Source organism: Scyliorhinus canicula, chromosome 9, assembly GCF_902713615.1.
Source record: "Scyliorhinus canicula chromosome 9, sScyCan1.1, whole genome shotgun sequence".
In the NCBI taxonomy this organism is placed as follows: Eukaryota; Metazoa; Chordata; class Chondrichthyes; order Carcharhiniformes; family Scyliorhinidae; genus Scyliorhinus; species Scyliorhinus canicula.
Window position 1 is genome coordinate 38507071 of NC_052154.1, and position 18930 is coordinate 38526000.

General features: G+C 45.9%; 1 protein-coding gene across 5 annotated transcripts in view; it reads left to right on the forward strand.

Moving 5' to 3' along the window:
• Positions 1 to 18930, forward strand: part of ap1g1 (adaptor related protein complex 1 subunit gamma 1) — a 168512-nt gene that overhangs the window by 35867 nt on the left and 113715 nt on the right. The window lies entirely within an intron of this gene.

The following is an 18930-nucleotide window of genomic DNA, read 5'->3' on the forward strand; positions in this document are numbered from 1 at the left end:
TAGTGCATATATTAGACTCTGAAATGAGGTGAGGAAAACCTTTGTGGTAGAAAAGTGGGAATCAGATCCAAGTCATCTGTACCTTGCAAGCATGCCACAATTAGCATATTTTGTGTATCAAATTACTCATCATGCACTATGTTCCAATGTACTATTTTCCACAAGAAATACATCTAATTTGAATGATATCAGTGCTATCTGCTCCTGCCGTCTCTTTATTTGACCCTGAGATGAGATTCTGGCACAGACTGCCTGTTTCCATCTCCATAAAATTATCTCTTTCTGACCCTATCTCAGCTAAACATCTCCCGTTGTCACTTCTGCACTTAATTATTCCAATGTACTTGTGGCTGACCACCTGTATTCTAGTCATTGTCAACTTGAGGCCACCCAAGGCTCTGCCTGTGTCCTTATTCCAAGTTCTGTTCACCCAGCATCTTGCTGTCATTAACCTCCACTGGCTCTTGGAGAAGCAACGTCTTGATTTTAAAGTTTTCTTCCTGATTTTAATTTCCCTTGTTGGTCTTGCTTACCTCTGTAATCTTTTCTTGCTCCATACCCCTTTGCTTACCTAATTTTGGTCTGTTGAGCATCCCTGATTTTAATTGTTCTACCAACAAGGTCCAAAGTCCTGGAATTCCATCCACAAACCTCTTGTCTCTACATCTCTTTCCTTCTTTACGTCGCTCCTTAAAATCTACCTCTTTGACCAAGCTTTTAGCCATCTTCGCTAATATTGTCTTGTGCGGCTCGATAAATTTTGCCGTACCCCTCCTGTGAAACATCTCAGAATGTTCTATTACATTAAAGGTGCTACATTAATACCAGTTGTTATTGTGACTTTGAACTCCTTATCATTTATTAAACAAAATAGATCCTAAAATAAGTACCTCGGGTGGCCCACTGGTCACATTTTCCCAGGCTGAAGTCAATCCCTTCTGGGTTCTATTGGTCAACCAATTAGTTTTCATATATAAAATCCACTGATTTCAGCTTGATTATTTTCAGTCCTTTTTTCCCATAGGAGCTGCACCCAAGGCAAGACTTCTCCTTCATGTACCCATATTGACTATCTTGTCTTATTTTACTATGTTATGACCACAGCATATGTTAATTCCTGGGCAAACCAAATTCTTGAGAGAAACTTGGTTTACCCCTTTTTTTCATATTTTGGAAATGAGAAGAACACTTAACAGATGAGTGTTTCTTTTCTGATTGTGAAAAAATAAAATTTATCAGCAAGAAAAAAGAGAACTTAAGCACTCAAGATTACAGTTACAGTTAAAAGTAGTCTCACAAAAGATTCCCCCCAAAAGACTCCATACTTTGTCAGACCCACAAGTAAACACCTTCCAGGCAACACACTCATAAAGATGTTTAATTATAAAAATCCAGTAACATTATCCAAGGGAAAACTGCTGTCACTTTAACAACGGCCTCTCAAACTCTCCTCTCTGCTGTGGAAATCCAAGTAACTTCAGAACAAGACTGCTTTTTGCAGCACAGACCTTTCTGCATAATAGGATGACTTACTTAAACTTTACCTTCTCTTGACTGTTTACAGGAGGTCATTTCCACAAAACCAACCCCCGATCAGCTCAACATCTCCTTCTTCAATTTCATTGTTCTCAGCACTTAAACTTTTCCAAATTGTAAAAACCTTTCATGCCTATCCTATTGCACACTTAGGGGTCAAATAAAATGTAATAACCTTCCCTTATTTATAATGAAACCATTGCAAGCTGTAAAAGTCTGTTACTCCCCATTGAAACTTCAGCTTAAAAAAAACAGGATTCTATCTATCTCCTAATGCAAATTCCTAAACTTATTTCCTTGTAAAACCGCTTGACTGTCCCTTCATTGCAAATGCACGCATCTCTATTTCTTTTCTCTCAATTGTTCCAGACAAATGGTCTCCGAGCACGGCAGCACAGTGGTCAGCACACCGCTCCAGGGTCCCAGGTTCGATTCCCGGATAGGGTTGCTCTCTGTGCGGAGTCTGCACGTTCTCCCCATGTCTGCGTGGGTTTTCCCCGGGTGCTCCGGTTTCCTCCCACAGTCCAAAGATGTGTGGGTTAGGTGGATTGGCCATGCTAAATTGCCCTTGGTGTCCAAAAAGATTAAGTGGGGTTACGAGGATAGGGTGGAGATGTGGGCTTGAGTAGGGTGCTCGTTCCAAGGGCAGATGCACACTTGATGGGCTGAATGGCCTCTTCTGCACTGTAAATTCTATGATTCTTTATTCAACTTAATTAAATAATTTGCATGCACATACTTTTCTTTGCAGAATAAACAATACTGCCCCAAAATATTACAAAAAATCTTTCTCGCCTAGCAGAGACAATTCTGTATTTGTAATCATATTAATATCTTTATTGCTACAGCTCTTTTATAAATACAGAATTTCTGGTTATTTTTTCATTAAGGGCTTCATCTTTGGGATGCAAAAACAAACTACACAAAGCTATTCTAAAAAGCCAAATACTGCGGATGCAGGAAATCTGATATAAAAACAGAAAACGTGGGCTGCACGGTGGTGCAGTGGTTAGCTGCTGCACGGCTCCAAGGGTCTCGGTTCGATCCTAGCCCTGGATCACTGTCCGTGTGGAGTTTGCACATTCCCCCGTGTCTGCCTGGGTCTCACCCCCACAACCCAAAAGATGTGCAGGTAGGTGGTTTATTCCCTTTAATTGGGGAAATAAAACCTCTGAAAATGCTGGAAAAACTGAGCAGGTCGAGAGAGAAACAAAGTTGATGTTTAGAAGCTGAAGCTGAGGAAGAGTCATTCAGATTCTTGCGTTAGCTGTTCCTCTCTCCACGATGCTTCCAGACCGGATGGGTTTTTCTAGCACTTTGTTTTCATTACATAAAGCTGTCCATCTGTAAAAACAGATTTAGGAATAAAAATACAGATTTTGCCTAGTGTCTTGTTTATAGTCATTGAATGTGGAAGTTTTGTTGGAAACTATTGTCTCCTGAGTTAAAAGACAGTTTTACATCTGTTGGGGAAAAAACACATTAAAGCTGTGCATGTGTGGCATGTTTTAATATAAATTACAGTTTGTAACCACTTCCCTGAAACAACCCTATCCCAGTTTAGCAGAATGCAATAAACAAAATTAGGTTTTTAAGGAGATTCACTGGCATTGAAAGCTAAACCTACCCCATGTTGACACTGCTTACATTAAGATTAATTTACTGTAATATACTGGGTGTAAAAAATGGCACTGTTGCTGCCACTCCCTAAAGACAAGAGATTTGCATCAGCACGGCACTCTCGTCCTTTGAATATCCCAAAGCACCTCCAATGGAATTATAATCTAGTGCAGTCCTGTGAAATAATGTAACCGTTTTGTGAACCACATGATTCCCTAACAGCACAAATCACAGTAAGGTGTTTAAAAAAATTGCAATAAGCAGCTGCTTCCCTGCATACATGACAGATGAGAAGAGTCACACCTGGTTAACAGAGGACTGACCGTACACCTGACTCTAGATACCCTGTATTAAATAAATCAATTACAAAGTTTTAAAATATTTTAATTAATTAACCTATCCTGCAGGTGCAGAACAACTTCCTCACCAAGCATTCTGCCAAGCAAGGCTTACAAACCTGACGATTGTCTTTTTTTGAGTCTTCCTCTGTAGGTTTAGTGGACAAATCCCTGGACAGTAATGATTCTTTGAAAGTTTAACGGTATTGTAAGTTTCTCTTTGTTGCTGTGCTGCTCTCTTTATGTCAGGTGGTGTGTAGGCCCCTAGGTTGTCCATCTGTCATTGGATAAACATAAAAATCAAATAGCGGGAAGACTAAAGCCATTGTCTTCAATTCTTGCCACCAACTTCCTTCCTCTGACGATCTGATGCTGAATTAGACTGTTTGAAACTTGACCATTCTATTTGATGCTGTGCTGAGCTCCAATCTCTCTGTGATATCAAACACTTTTTTTCCGACACTTGCAGCATCAGTTGTCATATCCTCACAGACCCCACTCCATCCTTTGATCTTTTTCTAAACACAACTAATAAACTTCATTCACTTCTCTTGACATATTCCCTTCAAACAGGCAGGAGAATGTTTAATGGTTTTCTAATCTATTCAATCATAACTGTATTTCTGACCATTCTGGCATAGTCTGGTGGCATTTAAAGATTTTGCCTTGTGCAATAAATAAGATTGATTTATCAGTTTTGCCTATTTTGTGCACAGTGATTTCAAAAGAATAATGTACAAAAGACCAATAGCACCGTGTCCCCGTGGTATGTTTTTTAATGTCTGTCTTAAAAATTAGCTTTGTGTAAATCAACCCAACAGCTGTTTTTGAATGTGTATCATAGAATCATTGAATTTAAAGTTCAGAAAGAGGCCATTTGGCCCATCGAGTCTGCACCGGCCCTTGGAAGGGGCATCCTTCTTAAGCCCACACCTCCACCCTATCCCAGTAACCACACCTAACCTTTTGACTAGAACTGTTTCATTTCTTGGTCTAATTTCTGGTGCAACCATCATGGGAATTTATTTTGACAATTTACACGTCGGAAATCTTGGTTGGGTAAATCTGCTAGCTGAGGTGCTCTTTATGAAATATATCATCTAGAATGGCAGTACATACTACAGTGGCATTTTCAGGTTATATCCATAAAATTAATTAAATTCACAGTTTACACTTAAATGTTACATTGTGTTGGTATGTCATCACGTTTCTGTTGGGGAACATTACAAAAAATGCCAATCTCATAATTTATAGTTCTTATGATCAGATTTTCAATAAAGTATTAAAAATGGCTGAGTACACATGGTACAGCAAAGGCAATAGGTCCTATTGGATCGCTGAAGAAGTGTGCTCTAGAATCTGTGTATCTAGCCAGTGTTCCAGTACTGTATTACTACTGTGTCCTGTCCACAAGGAGGAGGACCCATTCTAATATGGCCAACTACCTCATTAACAATGTGATAGAAGGTGTCATCTACAAAACTATATCAAGTGGCACTTGCTCACCAATATAATGCTTACAATGTTAGTTTTGGGCTCACCAGGATTACTCGTGCTCAAAGCTCATTGGTGCCCCATGTGTACAACAGGACTGAATTCCAGAAGTGAGTGACTGCCCTCGAAATCAAAGCAGTGTTTGGCTGAGCTGCGGAGCTAGGAAGACTGTTGGGATCATGAAAAATTCCACTGTCTGAAATCGTACATGGCACAAACAAAAAGTGGTTGTTGGAGGCCAGCTACTCTGCTCCAGGAAATCATATTGGCATCGGCTCAACCAACTGTTTTAACTATCTCTGTTGTGGATTATATTAAAAATGTAACGTTTCCATTTAAGATGGTTATGGGGTTCTTCCATTTCCACTTGATTTAATATGCCTATATGTTTACAAATACATGCTTGAACTTTTAACCCAGATGGGAGGCTCGTAAAATCAAGAAAGCCCTGATGCTATGAAGAAAATTGCCACAGTGAAGTTATATACTGGAAGACAAACTGGTGGTGGCGGTTGGCGGGTGGGATTTCAGGAAAAAAAGCTGACCTGGAGATTGCAGTCATCCAGTCAGTTGTGTCGACCTAAAGAACAGAGTTCTTTATGTTTAGGGAGGAATTGGATAAGACCAAGCAGTTCCATAAAGAGAGAGGTCCAGCTATACAATAGATGCCAAGGGAGTGCCTGCTTGTGGGTTGTGGCATGTGACTGTCAGTGATACCTATACTTGGGCCAGGAGGGTGTATTAGTAGGAATGTACCACAAACCTGAGCTGTGACCTGTGTAGCCAGATATAGATAAAAAAATTACTGCCTCCCATAGCACTAGTATATTTAATAGCCTTTCACTGAAAGCTGCCGTGAAAGGTTAAACTTGACTAAATCTGTTGGATTGAGTTTAAATCGAAGCTTTTTGATTTCAATCATATTATTTGTTCAGTGTATCCAGTCAATTGTCATTGCTTTTGCTTGTTTATTTCGGACAGTAAATATGTATTTGGCGTTTTACTTTAATCCTGCTGCTATTTCCTTACCCTTCATTCTTCCACACATTATATTCTGTAAATTATTATGGTCCATTGATCTCTACCCTAACAAGTACTCGACTTGTCCAGTATTCTCATTGCTGGGATCATAACACAACTTTACTTTTTTAATGATCTTAGTATTATAAGTTCAGAAATGGTAATTTACATTAATGATTGTGTAGTGAAGTTTCCAGTGAAATTCCTCAATCAATGAAAAAGCCAGGCAATAGACATTAGGTCTAACCACCTTCCCAAGACCTACAGTGACAATGCCTTCATCAAATTCTCTACCATCAACACCATGGGCTTACAATTGACTAGAAATTTAAGTGGACCGACCACACACATACTGTGGCCACAAGAGAAGATCAGAGGCTGGGTAGTTTGTGGCGAGTGGCTACCGCCTGACTTGCCAAAGCCTTTCCACCAGATGCTGTTATCAGGAGTTTGATGGTATACTCTCCGTTTACCTGGATAAGTGTAGCTCCAATAATATTCAAACCTTGATAACATCCAGGAAAAAGCAGCCCTTTTGATGCATACGCCATCAACCATCTTAAAAGTTAATTCCCTCCGTCACTGTTGCACTGCAGCAACTCAGCACACTCCTTTGATAGCACCATCCAAACCCATGACTGCTACAGTCTCTAAGGACACGGAAAGCAGATGCATGGGAACACCACCATATCACACCATGCTGACTTGCAAATTTAGCTACATTTCTTCATTAAAGTTGCCATAGTTCCAGATGACCATAGACTCTTTTCCCCTTTTGAGGGGGGCGGGAGAGAGCTGACTGGTGGTGATTTAACCTGAGGATTCCCACATCTCCGGCGAGAGGGGAGGTTGAGACGGTGGACCCTTGGGGCGGCCTGGTGAGGCAGTGGTTAGCAATGCTACTTCAAGGCGCCAAGGACGCAGATGAAATCCCTGCTTCGGGTCACTGTCCATGTGGAGTTTGCACATTCTTCCTGTGTCTGGTTGAGTCTCAACCCCACAACCCAAAATATGTGCAGGGTACATGGATTGGCCATGCAAATTGCCCCATAATTGGGGGGGAAAAAGAATTGAGTACTCTAAATCTATATTTTAAAAAAAGAGACAGTGGAGCCTTCATAAATAACCTCAACCAGTATGTGAATTGAACCCGAGCTGTTGGCCTTGCTCTGTATTGCAAACGAGCTGTCCAGCCAGCTGAGCTATAACTGATTGAGTCAAATCCTGAGAGTGCCTTATCTCAGCAGTGTAAAATCCAGGAACCCCTTGCCTCACAGGGGTAAGCATATCCTGACCACAGACTGCAGAGATTTATGAAGGGGGCTCACGACCATCATTTTGAGGAAAGTTGCTATTGGCAATAATGGCTGCATCCCATTTAAATCAAAAAGTGCCAGACAATTTGCAAATGTTAGTTGAGAGACTTGTTGAAGGGGCGTGTTCTTAAACCAGGGAGGAACATTGGGGTTTTTCTCCAACTTCAGTTTGGGAATATACCATGTTCTGTGGAAAGATGTAGAAAATGTCTCTGCATATTAAAATAAATGTAATCTGTAAAGTCCTTCCGTGTTTTATCTAATGGCCTTAAACTTTTGCCATTTTAGTTATACTACTTAGTGTTGACACAAGTCCGTGTGGCTTAGTCTGCCATGTTTTGTTTGGTAATCATATGAAATTGCCTTTTGACCTTGAATTTGAAATGTTCGATTTAAAAAGTGTTACTTTGGCTCAGCAGCAAATTTTCCTGCTGTGCTGGCCAGCAATCCTCAGTCAACACCACAAAAACAGACTAATTGGATATCCATAGCTTTAAATTGAGGGGAGATAGATATAGGACAGATGTCAGAGGTAGGTTCTTTACTCAGAGAGTAGTAAGGGCATGGAATGCCCTGCCTGCAACAGTTGTGGACTCGCCAACTCTAAACGCATTCAAATGGTCATTAGATAGGCATATGGACAATAAGGGAATAGTGTAGAGGGACTTTAGAGGGGTTTCACAGGACGGCGCAACATGGAGGGCCGAAGGGCCTGTACTGCGCTGTAATGTTCTATGTTCAATGTCATTTCTAGAATCATTAGCTGGGTGTTTGTTTATCCAAGTGACAGCAATTTCAAAGTAATTAATCAGATATGAAACAACTTGGAATATTGAGAATGTTTGAGTGTTTCATATGCTTGCTTTTCGTTTCTCCTTTATCTACTTCATATTGCTACTTATTTTTCCTCCCTTCCCAGAATTTGAATGCAATCCAATTTTCTCTGCTTGTGGTGTGGTTTCTTGAATCAAAATATTTTTGGTAATTTAAAGTCATTTTTTGGATGTGCAATTTTTTATGCCAGTGTAATGAGAGACCCACTCTCAAGTACTGTTGGGACAATTTGGGGTTAGAGTAGGTGGGTTATTTGTCAATGGGAGCAGACATGGATGTGCTTGTATTCAGACAAAGGGAAAGAAAGTTTGAGCAATCAAAGATAGAGCTCCCTGGATTATGAAAGAGATGGAGAGTAAGATGAAACAAATAAAGGGGTGTACGACAGATGGAAATTCAGGAAAAGGTGACACAAACACGAGAGAATATAGGCCCAATTTGCTCAAAATATAGGACAGTCTTGACGTACCAAGACCAATCTAGTAAACATCTGCTGTAGGGCCCTCCGTTGCAAGCATATCTTTTAAATATGGGGACAAAAACTGCAATGTACTCCAGGTGTGGTCTCCCCAAAGCTCTGTGTAATTGTAGCAAGGTTACTTGATCCTTGTACTCCAGTCTCCCGTTGCAGTAAAGGCCAACATGCAATTGCTGTACCTGTATGTTAAATTTTTATATTCTCTGGAGAGTATACCCAAGTCCCTCCGAACATCAACATTTGCAATTTTCATGCCTCTTAATTCTGCTTTTCTATCCTTCCATTTAAGTTAATAACTTCAAACTTCCCTGCATTATTCCATCTGTTACCTTGTTGCCCACTCAACCTGTTGATATATCTTTGCAGCCTCATTGTGTCCTCCTCACAACTTGCATTGCCATCTAGATTTGAATTGTTTTAAAAAAAAGAATGCTTTTACTGAGTTGTTTATACGCGGTATATTTACAGATGTACGTACACACAGAGAAACCAAGAAGAATTAACAAAACACGACATAACCAAAAAACCTAAAGGTGGGAAAATAAAAACTGGGGAAGTGTCTATACAGAGAAGCAATGAAGAGAAAATGTCATTGAACATGGCATTTTTGGTGGGGGGAGGGTGGTGCTTCTCTTCCCCCACCCCTTTCTGTTTCTTAAAGGAAAGAAAATAAGGACAGAACGAGCAAAACAAAACTGATGTTTCTTGCTTCTCCCGGTGGGTTTTGGCTGTTGTGTGTTTGCCTCTGCCATCTGTCGTTCCTTTCTCCTTTACTTTCTTACTCTTTGAGAAATAGAAAATACTGGACAATCTCTCAGCAGGTCTGACAGCATCTATGGGGAAAAAAGGGCGCTAATGTTTTGAGTCTGGATGACTCTTTGCCAAAAATCCAAGGACCTGAAGACTGATGGACATAAAAGCAGCCTCCAGGCTGCTAGATGTAAACTGGCCTATCTGCTTCTGTGTGTGCTGGCAATTATACCATTTGTTTCCCTTTGAATCTGCATTCTGATTCTGTGTATTTGGCTGCCTGCCCCCCTCTCATTCCTTTTGCTCTAGAAATTAACGTGTATACCTCGCTGATCTCCCAGTCGTCTAGGTAAGCTGTTTCTACTCGTAGGTGATTCACGCTTGATTCTATCTCTATCTGCTAATCTCATTACTGGGAAAGATGCATCTCATCTGGCCTTTTGAATACTGGCTGCTGTTGCCGCTTGCCAGATTTTTCCATGTTGCTGACAGGGCAGATCACATCCTTTTATGCCTTGTTAAATTATTTTTACTGTTACTAGGCAAAGCCATGACCGTTAATATAGATTATAAATATCTGACGCCCAGCACTGATCCTTTCAACACTCCAATTGCAGCCTGCCAACTTGAAAATGACTAGTTTTAGCCCTACTCTGCTTCCTTTCCGGTAAATAGTAACCATAATCGCTTATTGTCATAAGTAAGCTTCAATGAAGCTACTGTGAAAAGCCCCTAGTCACCACATTCTGGCTCCTGTTCAGGGAGGCCAGTACGGGAATTGAACCTGCGCTGCTGGCCTTGTTCTGCGTTACAAGCCAGCTGTTTAGCCCTCTGTGCTATTCCAGCCCAATTCCCTACCAGTGCTAATATATTACTTCAAATTTCATGGGCTCATATCTTAACCTTTTGTGTGGCACCTTATTGAATGTCTTTGGAAATCCAAGAATGCGACATCTATTGGTTCCCTTTTATTTACTCTAGTTCGCACATCCTCCAACAAATTTGTCAAACACAAGTTTGCCTTGGGTGAAAACATGATGATTTTCTGATCATACTTAATAGCCGGAATTTTCCAGCCTTTCATGCCGGTGAGATCTGCGACTCTGCCGACGACGCACCCCGCCATAGGTTTCCCGGCAGCAAGGGGTGAATTCAATGGGAAACCCTTGACAATGGCGGTACCTGAAAATCCTGCCACTGGTGGACCACTGCGGCGGGTTGTGCGAAAATTCCCACACAAGTGTTTCCAGTATTTTCTTGATGACAGTCAGGCTAACTGGTCTGACTACCCTGATTTGTGTCCCTCCTTTCTTAAATAGTGGTCTTATATTTGCTAATTTCCAAACCACTGAGTGATTTTTGAAGCTTGAGGATTTTTGAAAATCATAACTATTCTGTCCACAAATTCTACAGGTACCTCATTCAGAACCCTAGATGTTGGTCAACAGGTTCTGAGAATTTGTTGGATTTCTCCAACTTTTCTTTATGCTGCTATTAATTACTTGAAGTCCCGCACTCTCATTAGCCCCTTGGTTACCCTTTATTTCTGGCCTTCTGATTTTCAGCTTCAACTGGAGTATCTGGGCACTTTAGTGAGTATCCCCACTTTAGGATTGCTATGAAGGTTTTAAAGTGGTTGCAAAAAGATTCATGAATCTGCTTCCAATGATGAGAGACCTCAGTGACGCGGATTGGAGAAGCTGGGGTTGTTCTCCTTTTGAGAAGAGATACTGAAAAGAGAGTTGATAGGATTGTTCAAAATTGAGGAGCCTGTGCAGAGGTGATGGAGAACCTTGTTCTCTTTGGTCGAAGGGTGGCGAACCAAAGGGACAGATTTATGGTGACTGGGAAGGAACCAATGGTGACACGAGAGAGCATTTTTTAATGCAGAGTGGTTAGGATCTGGACTGCATTACCCCAGTATGTTGTGGAGGCAGATTCAATTGTGGATTTTTGAAGGGAATTGGAGAGCAGAGGAGTAGGAAAAGAACATTCCGCTTCTTGTGCCTGCTGCACCATTCAAACAGATCAGGATTGATAATTTTTCCTCAATGCCTTGTCTATCTATCTTAAGTATACTTAATGACCGAGTCTCCACAGCCTTCTGGGGTACAGAATTCCAAAGACCCACTACCCTCGAAGATATTCCTCATTTTTATTTCCACCCCCTCTCTCTCTCTCTCTCTCTCTCTCTCTCTCTCTCGCTCTCTCTCTCTCTCTCTCTCTCGCTGTCGTCTCTCTCTCGCTCTCTCTCTCTCTCTCTCTCTCTCTCTCTCTTGACTGTTTGTTTCTCTCTCTCTCTCTCTCTCTCCTTTCTCTCTCTCTTCTCTCTTCTCTCTCTCTCTCTTCTCTCTTTCTCTCTCTCTCTCTCTCTTTCTCTCTCTCTTTCTCTCTCTCTTTCTCTCTCTTTCTCTCTCTCTTTCTCTCTCTCTTTCTCTCTCTCTTTCTCTCTCTCTTTCTTCTCTCTCTCTTCTCTCTCTCTTTCTCTCTCTCTCTTCTCTTTCTCTCTCTCTCTCTCTCTCTCTCTTCTCTCTCTCTCTCTCTCTTTCTCTCTCTCTCTCTTTCTCTCTCTCTCTCTTTCTCTCTCTCTCTCTTTCTCTCTCTCTCTCTCTCTCTCTCTCTCTTGACTGTTTGTTCATTCTGTTGCTTTGTGTCGCTGCCTCTCGGGCTATCTCTCGCTGTCTCCCCCTCGCGCGCCCTCCCCCCACCTGTACGCCTATGCTGATAAAGGATGAGGAAGCAGGACTAGCTGAATTGCCCCTGTAGAGAATGAGTGCCGATATAAGACCATAAGATATTAGGCCATTCGGCCCATCGAGTCTGCTTGGCCATTAAATCATGGCTGATATTTTCTCATCCCCCTTCTCCCCATATCCTCACAACCCCTTATTCATGCCATACCTTCCTCTTTAAAGTAACAATGGACAAATTGAATAAAAAATAGTTAACTTAATTTGAAAAGCTTGCACTTCACTGCAAATGTACTTCGCTGCAAATGTAAGGGCAAATCATGTTTGTTTTTTCACTTACAAAAATACACCATCATGTGAAATTTCCATTGCATTTTCAGCTAGATGTGATATCTGAAGAGAAGTGTTACATATGTAATTATAGGGCTGGTTTAGCACACTGGGCTAAGTAGCTGGCTTGTAATGCAGAACAAATTCCCGTACCGGCCTCCCTGAACAGGTGCCAGAACGTGGCGACGAGGGGCTTTTCACAGTAACGTCATTAAAGCCTACTTGTGACAATAAGCTATTATTATTCTTATTATGTTACACCCAGATTTGTTCAATCTCTTGCATCTGCTTTTTGATCCTAGTGCCACTGCTGACTTGGCGCAGTATGGTGCTTCCACATCCATTTAGAGCTGTACTTGTGTTCAATTAATAAGGTTCCGAATGGTTTGAAAAGTGCATCCAGTTTAATGGGTAAAGCCAGAAACTGTGAATTCTTAGAATCATAAAAGTAATGACCAAGTTACCTATCCCTGAGCCAGGAAGTCCAGAAAAGGCTGCCATCATTTATAGAACCCTTGTATGGATCCTCTCAGGGCAAATTTGACCATTTCCAATTTTATAAATCCCGCCATGTCACTGATCCAGGTCTCCACGCCTGGGGGCCTTGCATCCTTCCACTGCAACAGAATCCTTCGGCGGGCTACTAGGGACGCAAAGGCCAGGACACCGGCCTCTTTTGCCTCCTGCACTCCCGGCTCTACCGCAACTCTAAAAATCGCGAGTCCCCACCCTGGTTTGACCCTGGATCCAACCACCCTCGACACCGTCTCCGCCACCCCCTTCCAAAATTCTTACAGTGCTGGGCATGCCCAGAACATATGGGCGTGGTTCGCTGGACTCCCCGAACATCTGGTGCACCTATCCTCACCCCCGAAGAACCTACTCATCCTAGTCCCGGACATGTGGGCCCGGTGCAGCACCTTAAATTGGATGAGACTAAGCTTTGCACATGAGGAGGAAGAGTTAACTCTCTCCAAGGCATCCGCCCAAGTCCCGTCCTCTATCTGCTCCCCGAGTTCCTCCTCCCATTTAGCCTTCAGCTCCTCCACTGACGACTCCTCCACCTCCTGCATTACCTTATAGATGTCAGACACCTTCCCCTCTCCGAGCCACACCCCCGAAAGCACTCTGTCCATCGTCCCCTGCGAGGGCAGCAAAGGGAATCCCTCTACCTGTCGCCTAGCAAACGCCTTTACCTGCAGATATCTGAACATGTTCCCTTGGGGAAGGCCAAATTTAGCTTCCAGTTCCCCCAGGCCCGCAAACCTCCCGCCACTAAACAGGTCCCTCAATTTGCTGATGCCCGCCCTTTGCCACCCCCTAAATCCCCCATCCGTGTTCCCTGGGATGAACCGATGGTTGCCACCCAGTGGCGCCTCCATCGAGCCCCCTGATGCCGTCTCCACTGTCCCCAGATTCTTAGGGTCGCCGCCACCACCGGGCTCGTGGTAAACCTCTTGGGGGAGAGCGGCAACGGTGCCGTTGCCACGGCACCCAGGCTCGTACCTCTACATGACGCCATCTCCATTCTTTTCCATGCCGCCCCTCCCCCCTCCATCACCCATTTACGCACCATTGACACATTGGCTGCCCAATAGTACCCCAGAAGGTTGGGCCGCGCCAGCCCGCCTCTGTCCCTTCCTTGCTCCAGGAACACCCTCTTCACTCTGTGTCCCATGTGCCCTCACAAAGCTCAAAATACTGCTAGTCACTCTCCTAAAGAAGGCCCTGGGGATAAATATGGGCAGGCACTGAAAGAGGAACAAGAACCTCGGAAGCACCGTCATTTTGACGGACTCTACCCTCCCCGCCAACGACAATGGCAGCATGTCCCACCTCTTGAACTCCTCCTCCATCTGATCTACAAGTCTGGTGAAGTTATGCTTGTGAAGAGTCCCCCAGTCCCTGGCCACCTGCACCCCCAGATACCTAAAGCTCTCCCCTGCCCGCCTAAGCGGGAGCCTACCAATTCCTTCCTCCTGGTCTCCAGGGTGCACCACAAACACCTCGCTCTTGCCTAAATTTAATTTATAACCTGAAAAGGTCCCAAACTCAGCTAGCAACTCCATCACTCCCGGCATCCCTCCCACCGGGTCCGTCACATACAGTAACAGGTCGCCGGCACACAACGACACCCTATGTTCCTCTCCACCTCGCACCAAGCCTCTCCACCTCTCTGAATCTCTCAACGCCATCACCAGCGGCTCGATTGCCAGTGCAAACAACAAGGGGGACAGGGGGCAACCCTGCCTGGTCCCTCGGTAAAGCCGGAAGTACTCCGACCTCCTCCTATTCGTGGCCACGCACGCCATCGGGGCCTCATATAGCAGCCTTGCCCATCTAATGAACCCATCACCAAATCCAAACCTCCCCAACACCTCCCATAGGTACCCCCACTCCACTCTATCGAAGGCATTCTCCGCATCCAGTGCCACCACTATCTCTGCCGCCCCCTCAATCGCCGGCATCATGATGACATTCAGCAATCTCCGCACATTCGTGTTCAGCTGTCTTCCCTTCACAAAACCTGTCTGGTCCTCGTGCACAACCCCTGGCACACAGTCCTCTATCCTGGTGGCCAGGATTTTTGCCAGCACCTTAGCATCCACGTTGAGGAGAGATATGGGCCTGTATGAACCACACTGCTAAGGGTCCTTGTCCTTCTTTAAAATTAACGAGATCAGCGCCCGCGACATCGTTGGGGGCAAAGTCTCCCCCCCCCCCCCCCCCCAAACGCTTCATTGAGTGTCCGCACCAGCAAAGGGCCAACTAGGTCCACAAACTTTTTATAAAATTCCACCGGGAACCCATCCGGCCCCGGTGCCTTCCCTGACTGCATCTGCCCGATCCCCTTAACTAGCTCCTCCAGCTCAATCGGCGCACCCAGTCCCTCCACCTTCTCCTCCTGCACCTTCGGGAAAGAAAGCCTGTCAAGGAACCTCTCCATTCCCCCCCCTCTCCCCCGTTGGCTCCGACCGGTACAGTTCCCCGTAAAAGTCCTTGAAGACCTCATTCACCTCTACCCCCTTCCGCACCACATTCCCACTGTTGTCTCGCACTCCAGCAATCTCCTTAGCCGCATCCCGCTTGCGGAGCTGATGAGTCAGCATCCTACTCGCCTTTTCACCATGTTCGTACACTGCCCCTTGTGCCTTCCTCCACTGTGCCTCCGCCTTTCTAGTGGTCAGCAAATCAAATTTAGCCTACAAGCTGCGCCTCTCCCCCAACACTCCCTCCTCTGGTGCCTCTGCATACCTCCTGTCCACCTCCAGCATCTTCCCCACCAGTCTATCCCTCTCACTCCTCTCGCTCCTCTCCCTGTGTGCTCGGATGGATATCAGCTCCCCACGAATCACTGCCTTCAGGGCTTCCCAGACCATCCCCACCTGAACCTCCCCCGTATCATTCACCTCAAGGTACCCCTCAATACTTGCCCGGACCCTCCTACACACCACCTCCTCCGCCAACAACCCCACATCCAACCGCCACAACGGACGTTGGTCCCGCACCTCTCCCATCTCCAACTCTATCCAATGTGGAGCGTGGTCGGAGATTGCAATGGCCGAATACTCTGCCTCCTCCACTCTCGGAATCAGTCCCCTACTCACCACGAAGAAGTCTATCCGAGAGTAGACCCTATGTACGTGGGAGAAGAAAGAGTACTCGCGTGCCCTCGGCCTCACAAACCTCCATGGATCCACTCCACCCATCTGATCCATAAACCCTCTCAGTACCTTGGCCGCTGCCGGCCTCCTACCTGTCCTAGAGCTGGACCGATCCAGTGAAGGATCCAACACCGTATTAAACTCCCACCCTATGATCAGACCTCCCGCCTCCAGATCCGGGATCCCTCCCAACATACGCCTCATAAAGCCCGCATCGTCCCAATTTGGGGCATACACACTAGCCAGTACCACCACCTCTCCTTGTCACCTGCCCCTAACCATAACATGCCTACCCCCCTTATCCGCCACCACCTCCGATGCCTCAAACAACACATTTTTCCCCACCAGAATCGCCACTCCCCGGTTCTTCATATCCAACCCAGAGTGGAAAACCTGCCCCACCCATCCCTTCCTCAGGCGGACCTGGTCCGCCACCCTCAGGTGGGTCTCCTGAAGCATTGCCACATTTGCCTTTAGCCCCTTCAGGTGAGCCAGTACCCTCGACCGCTTCACCGGCCCATTCAACCCTCTCGCATTCCAAGTGACCAACCGGATCAGAGGGCTTCCCGCCCCCCTCCCCCGTCGGCTAGCCATAGCCCGTCGACTGCCCGCCCCAGGCCAGCACCCCCTGCCCGACCCAGTACCCACAGTGACAACACCTCACCTCTGTCCCCCCAGCTCCTTCTTGACCCTACCAGCAGCAACTCGATATTCCCCCCCCCCCCCCCCCCTTCCCCCCCCAGGCTAGGAACCCTCCCAGCCGCGAACCGTCCTCCATTGTACTTCCGCGGGTCAGCTAACTTCTGCTGACCCCGGAAACTCCCGCCAATTGCCCGACCCCTCCCGAAGTGGGATCATCCCCCAATCTATCCCTCCTCCAGGCACCGCTCCAGCGCGGGGAAGAACCAGTTAAGGCCCCGCCTCCCCCGTCACCATCTCCACCCCCCCAGCCCCACAGCGCGGGAAACCAGAGGAAAGCCCGTGCTTTCGCACTGCCCCACCACACCCTTCTGACGCAGCTCCCAAATATCAGCCCCACTCCGACGTAGAATACAACAGACCCCCCCCAACCCTCCCCACAAGATACACAGCCCAAACAATGCCCCACAGCACAAAAACAAAAACATAGCAGAACAACCCCTCCGTAAATAACCATATCAAAATTGCAAAAGTACTAAGACAAGAAGAGAAAAACAGAAGAAAAAGAGAACACAGCAACAGCAGAATCCAGCACTAATATATTACAGCCGACTTCGCAACCCCCAACCCCTAGTTCAAGTCCAGTTTCTCCGTCCGCACGAAGGCCCACGCAGCCTCCAGCGAATCGAAATAATGGTGCCGGTCCGAATAAGTTACCCACAGGCGCGCGGGCTGCAACATTCTGAACTTTATCTTTTTTCTATAAAGCTCCTCTTTCGTCCGATTAAATCCGGACCTCCGTTTAGCCACCTCCGCACTCCAATCCTGGTAGATCCGTACTACCCCATTCTCCCACTTGCTGCTCTTCACCTTCTTGGCCCAGCGCAGCACGCACTCCCAATCACTGAACCGGTGGAACCTCACCAGCACCGCATGCGGGTATTCATCTTCCTTAGGCCTCCTGGCCAGCGCCCTCCAGCTCCAAGGGCAGATGGAAAGACCCGGCCCCCACTAGCGAGTTCAGCATTACAGCCACGTAGGCTGTCAGGTCCGACCCCTCTAGCCCCTCCGCAAGGCCCAGGATCCGCAGGTTTATCCGCCTCATGCAGTGATCAAGCTCCTCGAAGCGTTCCTGCCACTTCTTGTGGAGTGCCTCGTGCCCCTCCACCTTACTCACAAGGACCACGGCCGCCTCCTCTCGTTCAGTGGCCTGCGTCTGCAACTCCTTGATGGCAGCACCCTGGGTGGACTGAATCTCTGACAGCGTTCTGTTTATTTCCTGCAGAGAGCTCAGCACCTCATCCTTTAATTCTTTAAAGCAGCGCAGGAGATCAGTTTGTTGCTCCTGGGCCCCCAGCCTCCAATCCTCTGGGGCTCCTCCGGTGGCCATCTTGGATTCCTTCCCCTGTTTTTTCTGAGGAGCTGCTGCCGTTTTTTCCCCCTTTCCACTCCGAGTTCGAGGCATGGACTGCGGGGAAAGTCGTTCAGCACACCTTCCCCCACCGGGAGACGTCGAAAAATTTCCGTTTTGGGCTCTCAAAAGAGCCGAAAAGACTCTTTAAAACGGGAGCTCCCAAATGTGGCCACCGGAAGTCGACAAATCACTGTTAATGAAAAAGGTTTATGTTGCCTCTCGCTGTTTTGCCAATCAACTTGAATCTACATCCTCCAAATACCGACTCTTTTGCCTATGGAAACAGCTCTTATTAGCTTTAATTGAGATTTGGATTTGTTTATTGTCACATGTATTGAGGTACAGTTAGAAGTATTTTTTCTGCGAGCAGCTCCACAGATCATTAAGTACATGGAAAGGAAGGGAATAAAAGAAAATACATAATAGGCGACACAAGGTGCACAATGTAACTACACAAGCACCAACATCCGATGAAGCCTACAGGGGTGTAGTACTGTATTAATGAGGTCAGTCCATAAGAGGGTCAGCACGGTAGCACAAGTGGATAGAACTGTGGCCTCACAGCACCAGGGTCCCAGGTTTGATTCCCCACTGGGTCACTGCCTGTGCGGAGTCTGCACGTTCTCCGCGTGTCTGCGTGGGTTTTCCGCCGGGTGCTCCGGTTTCCTCCCACAGTCCAAAGACGTGCAGGTTAGGTGGATTGGCCATGATAAATTGCCCTTGGTGAACAAAAAGGTTAGGAAGGGTTATTGAGTTATGGGGATACGGTAGAAGCGAGGGCTTGTATGGGTCGGTGCAGACTCGAT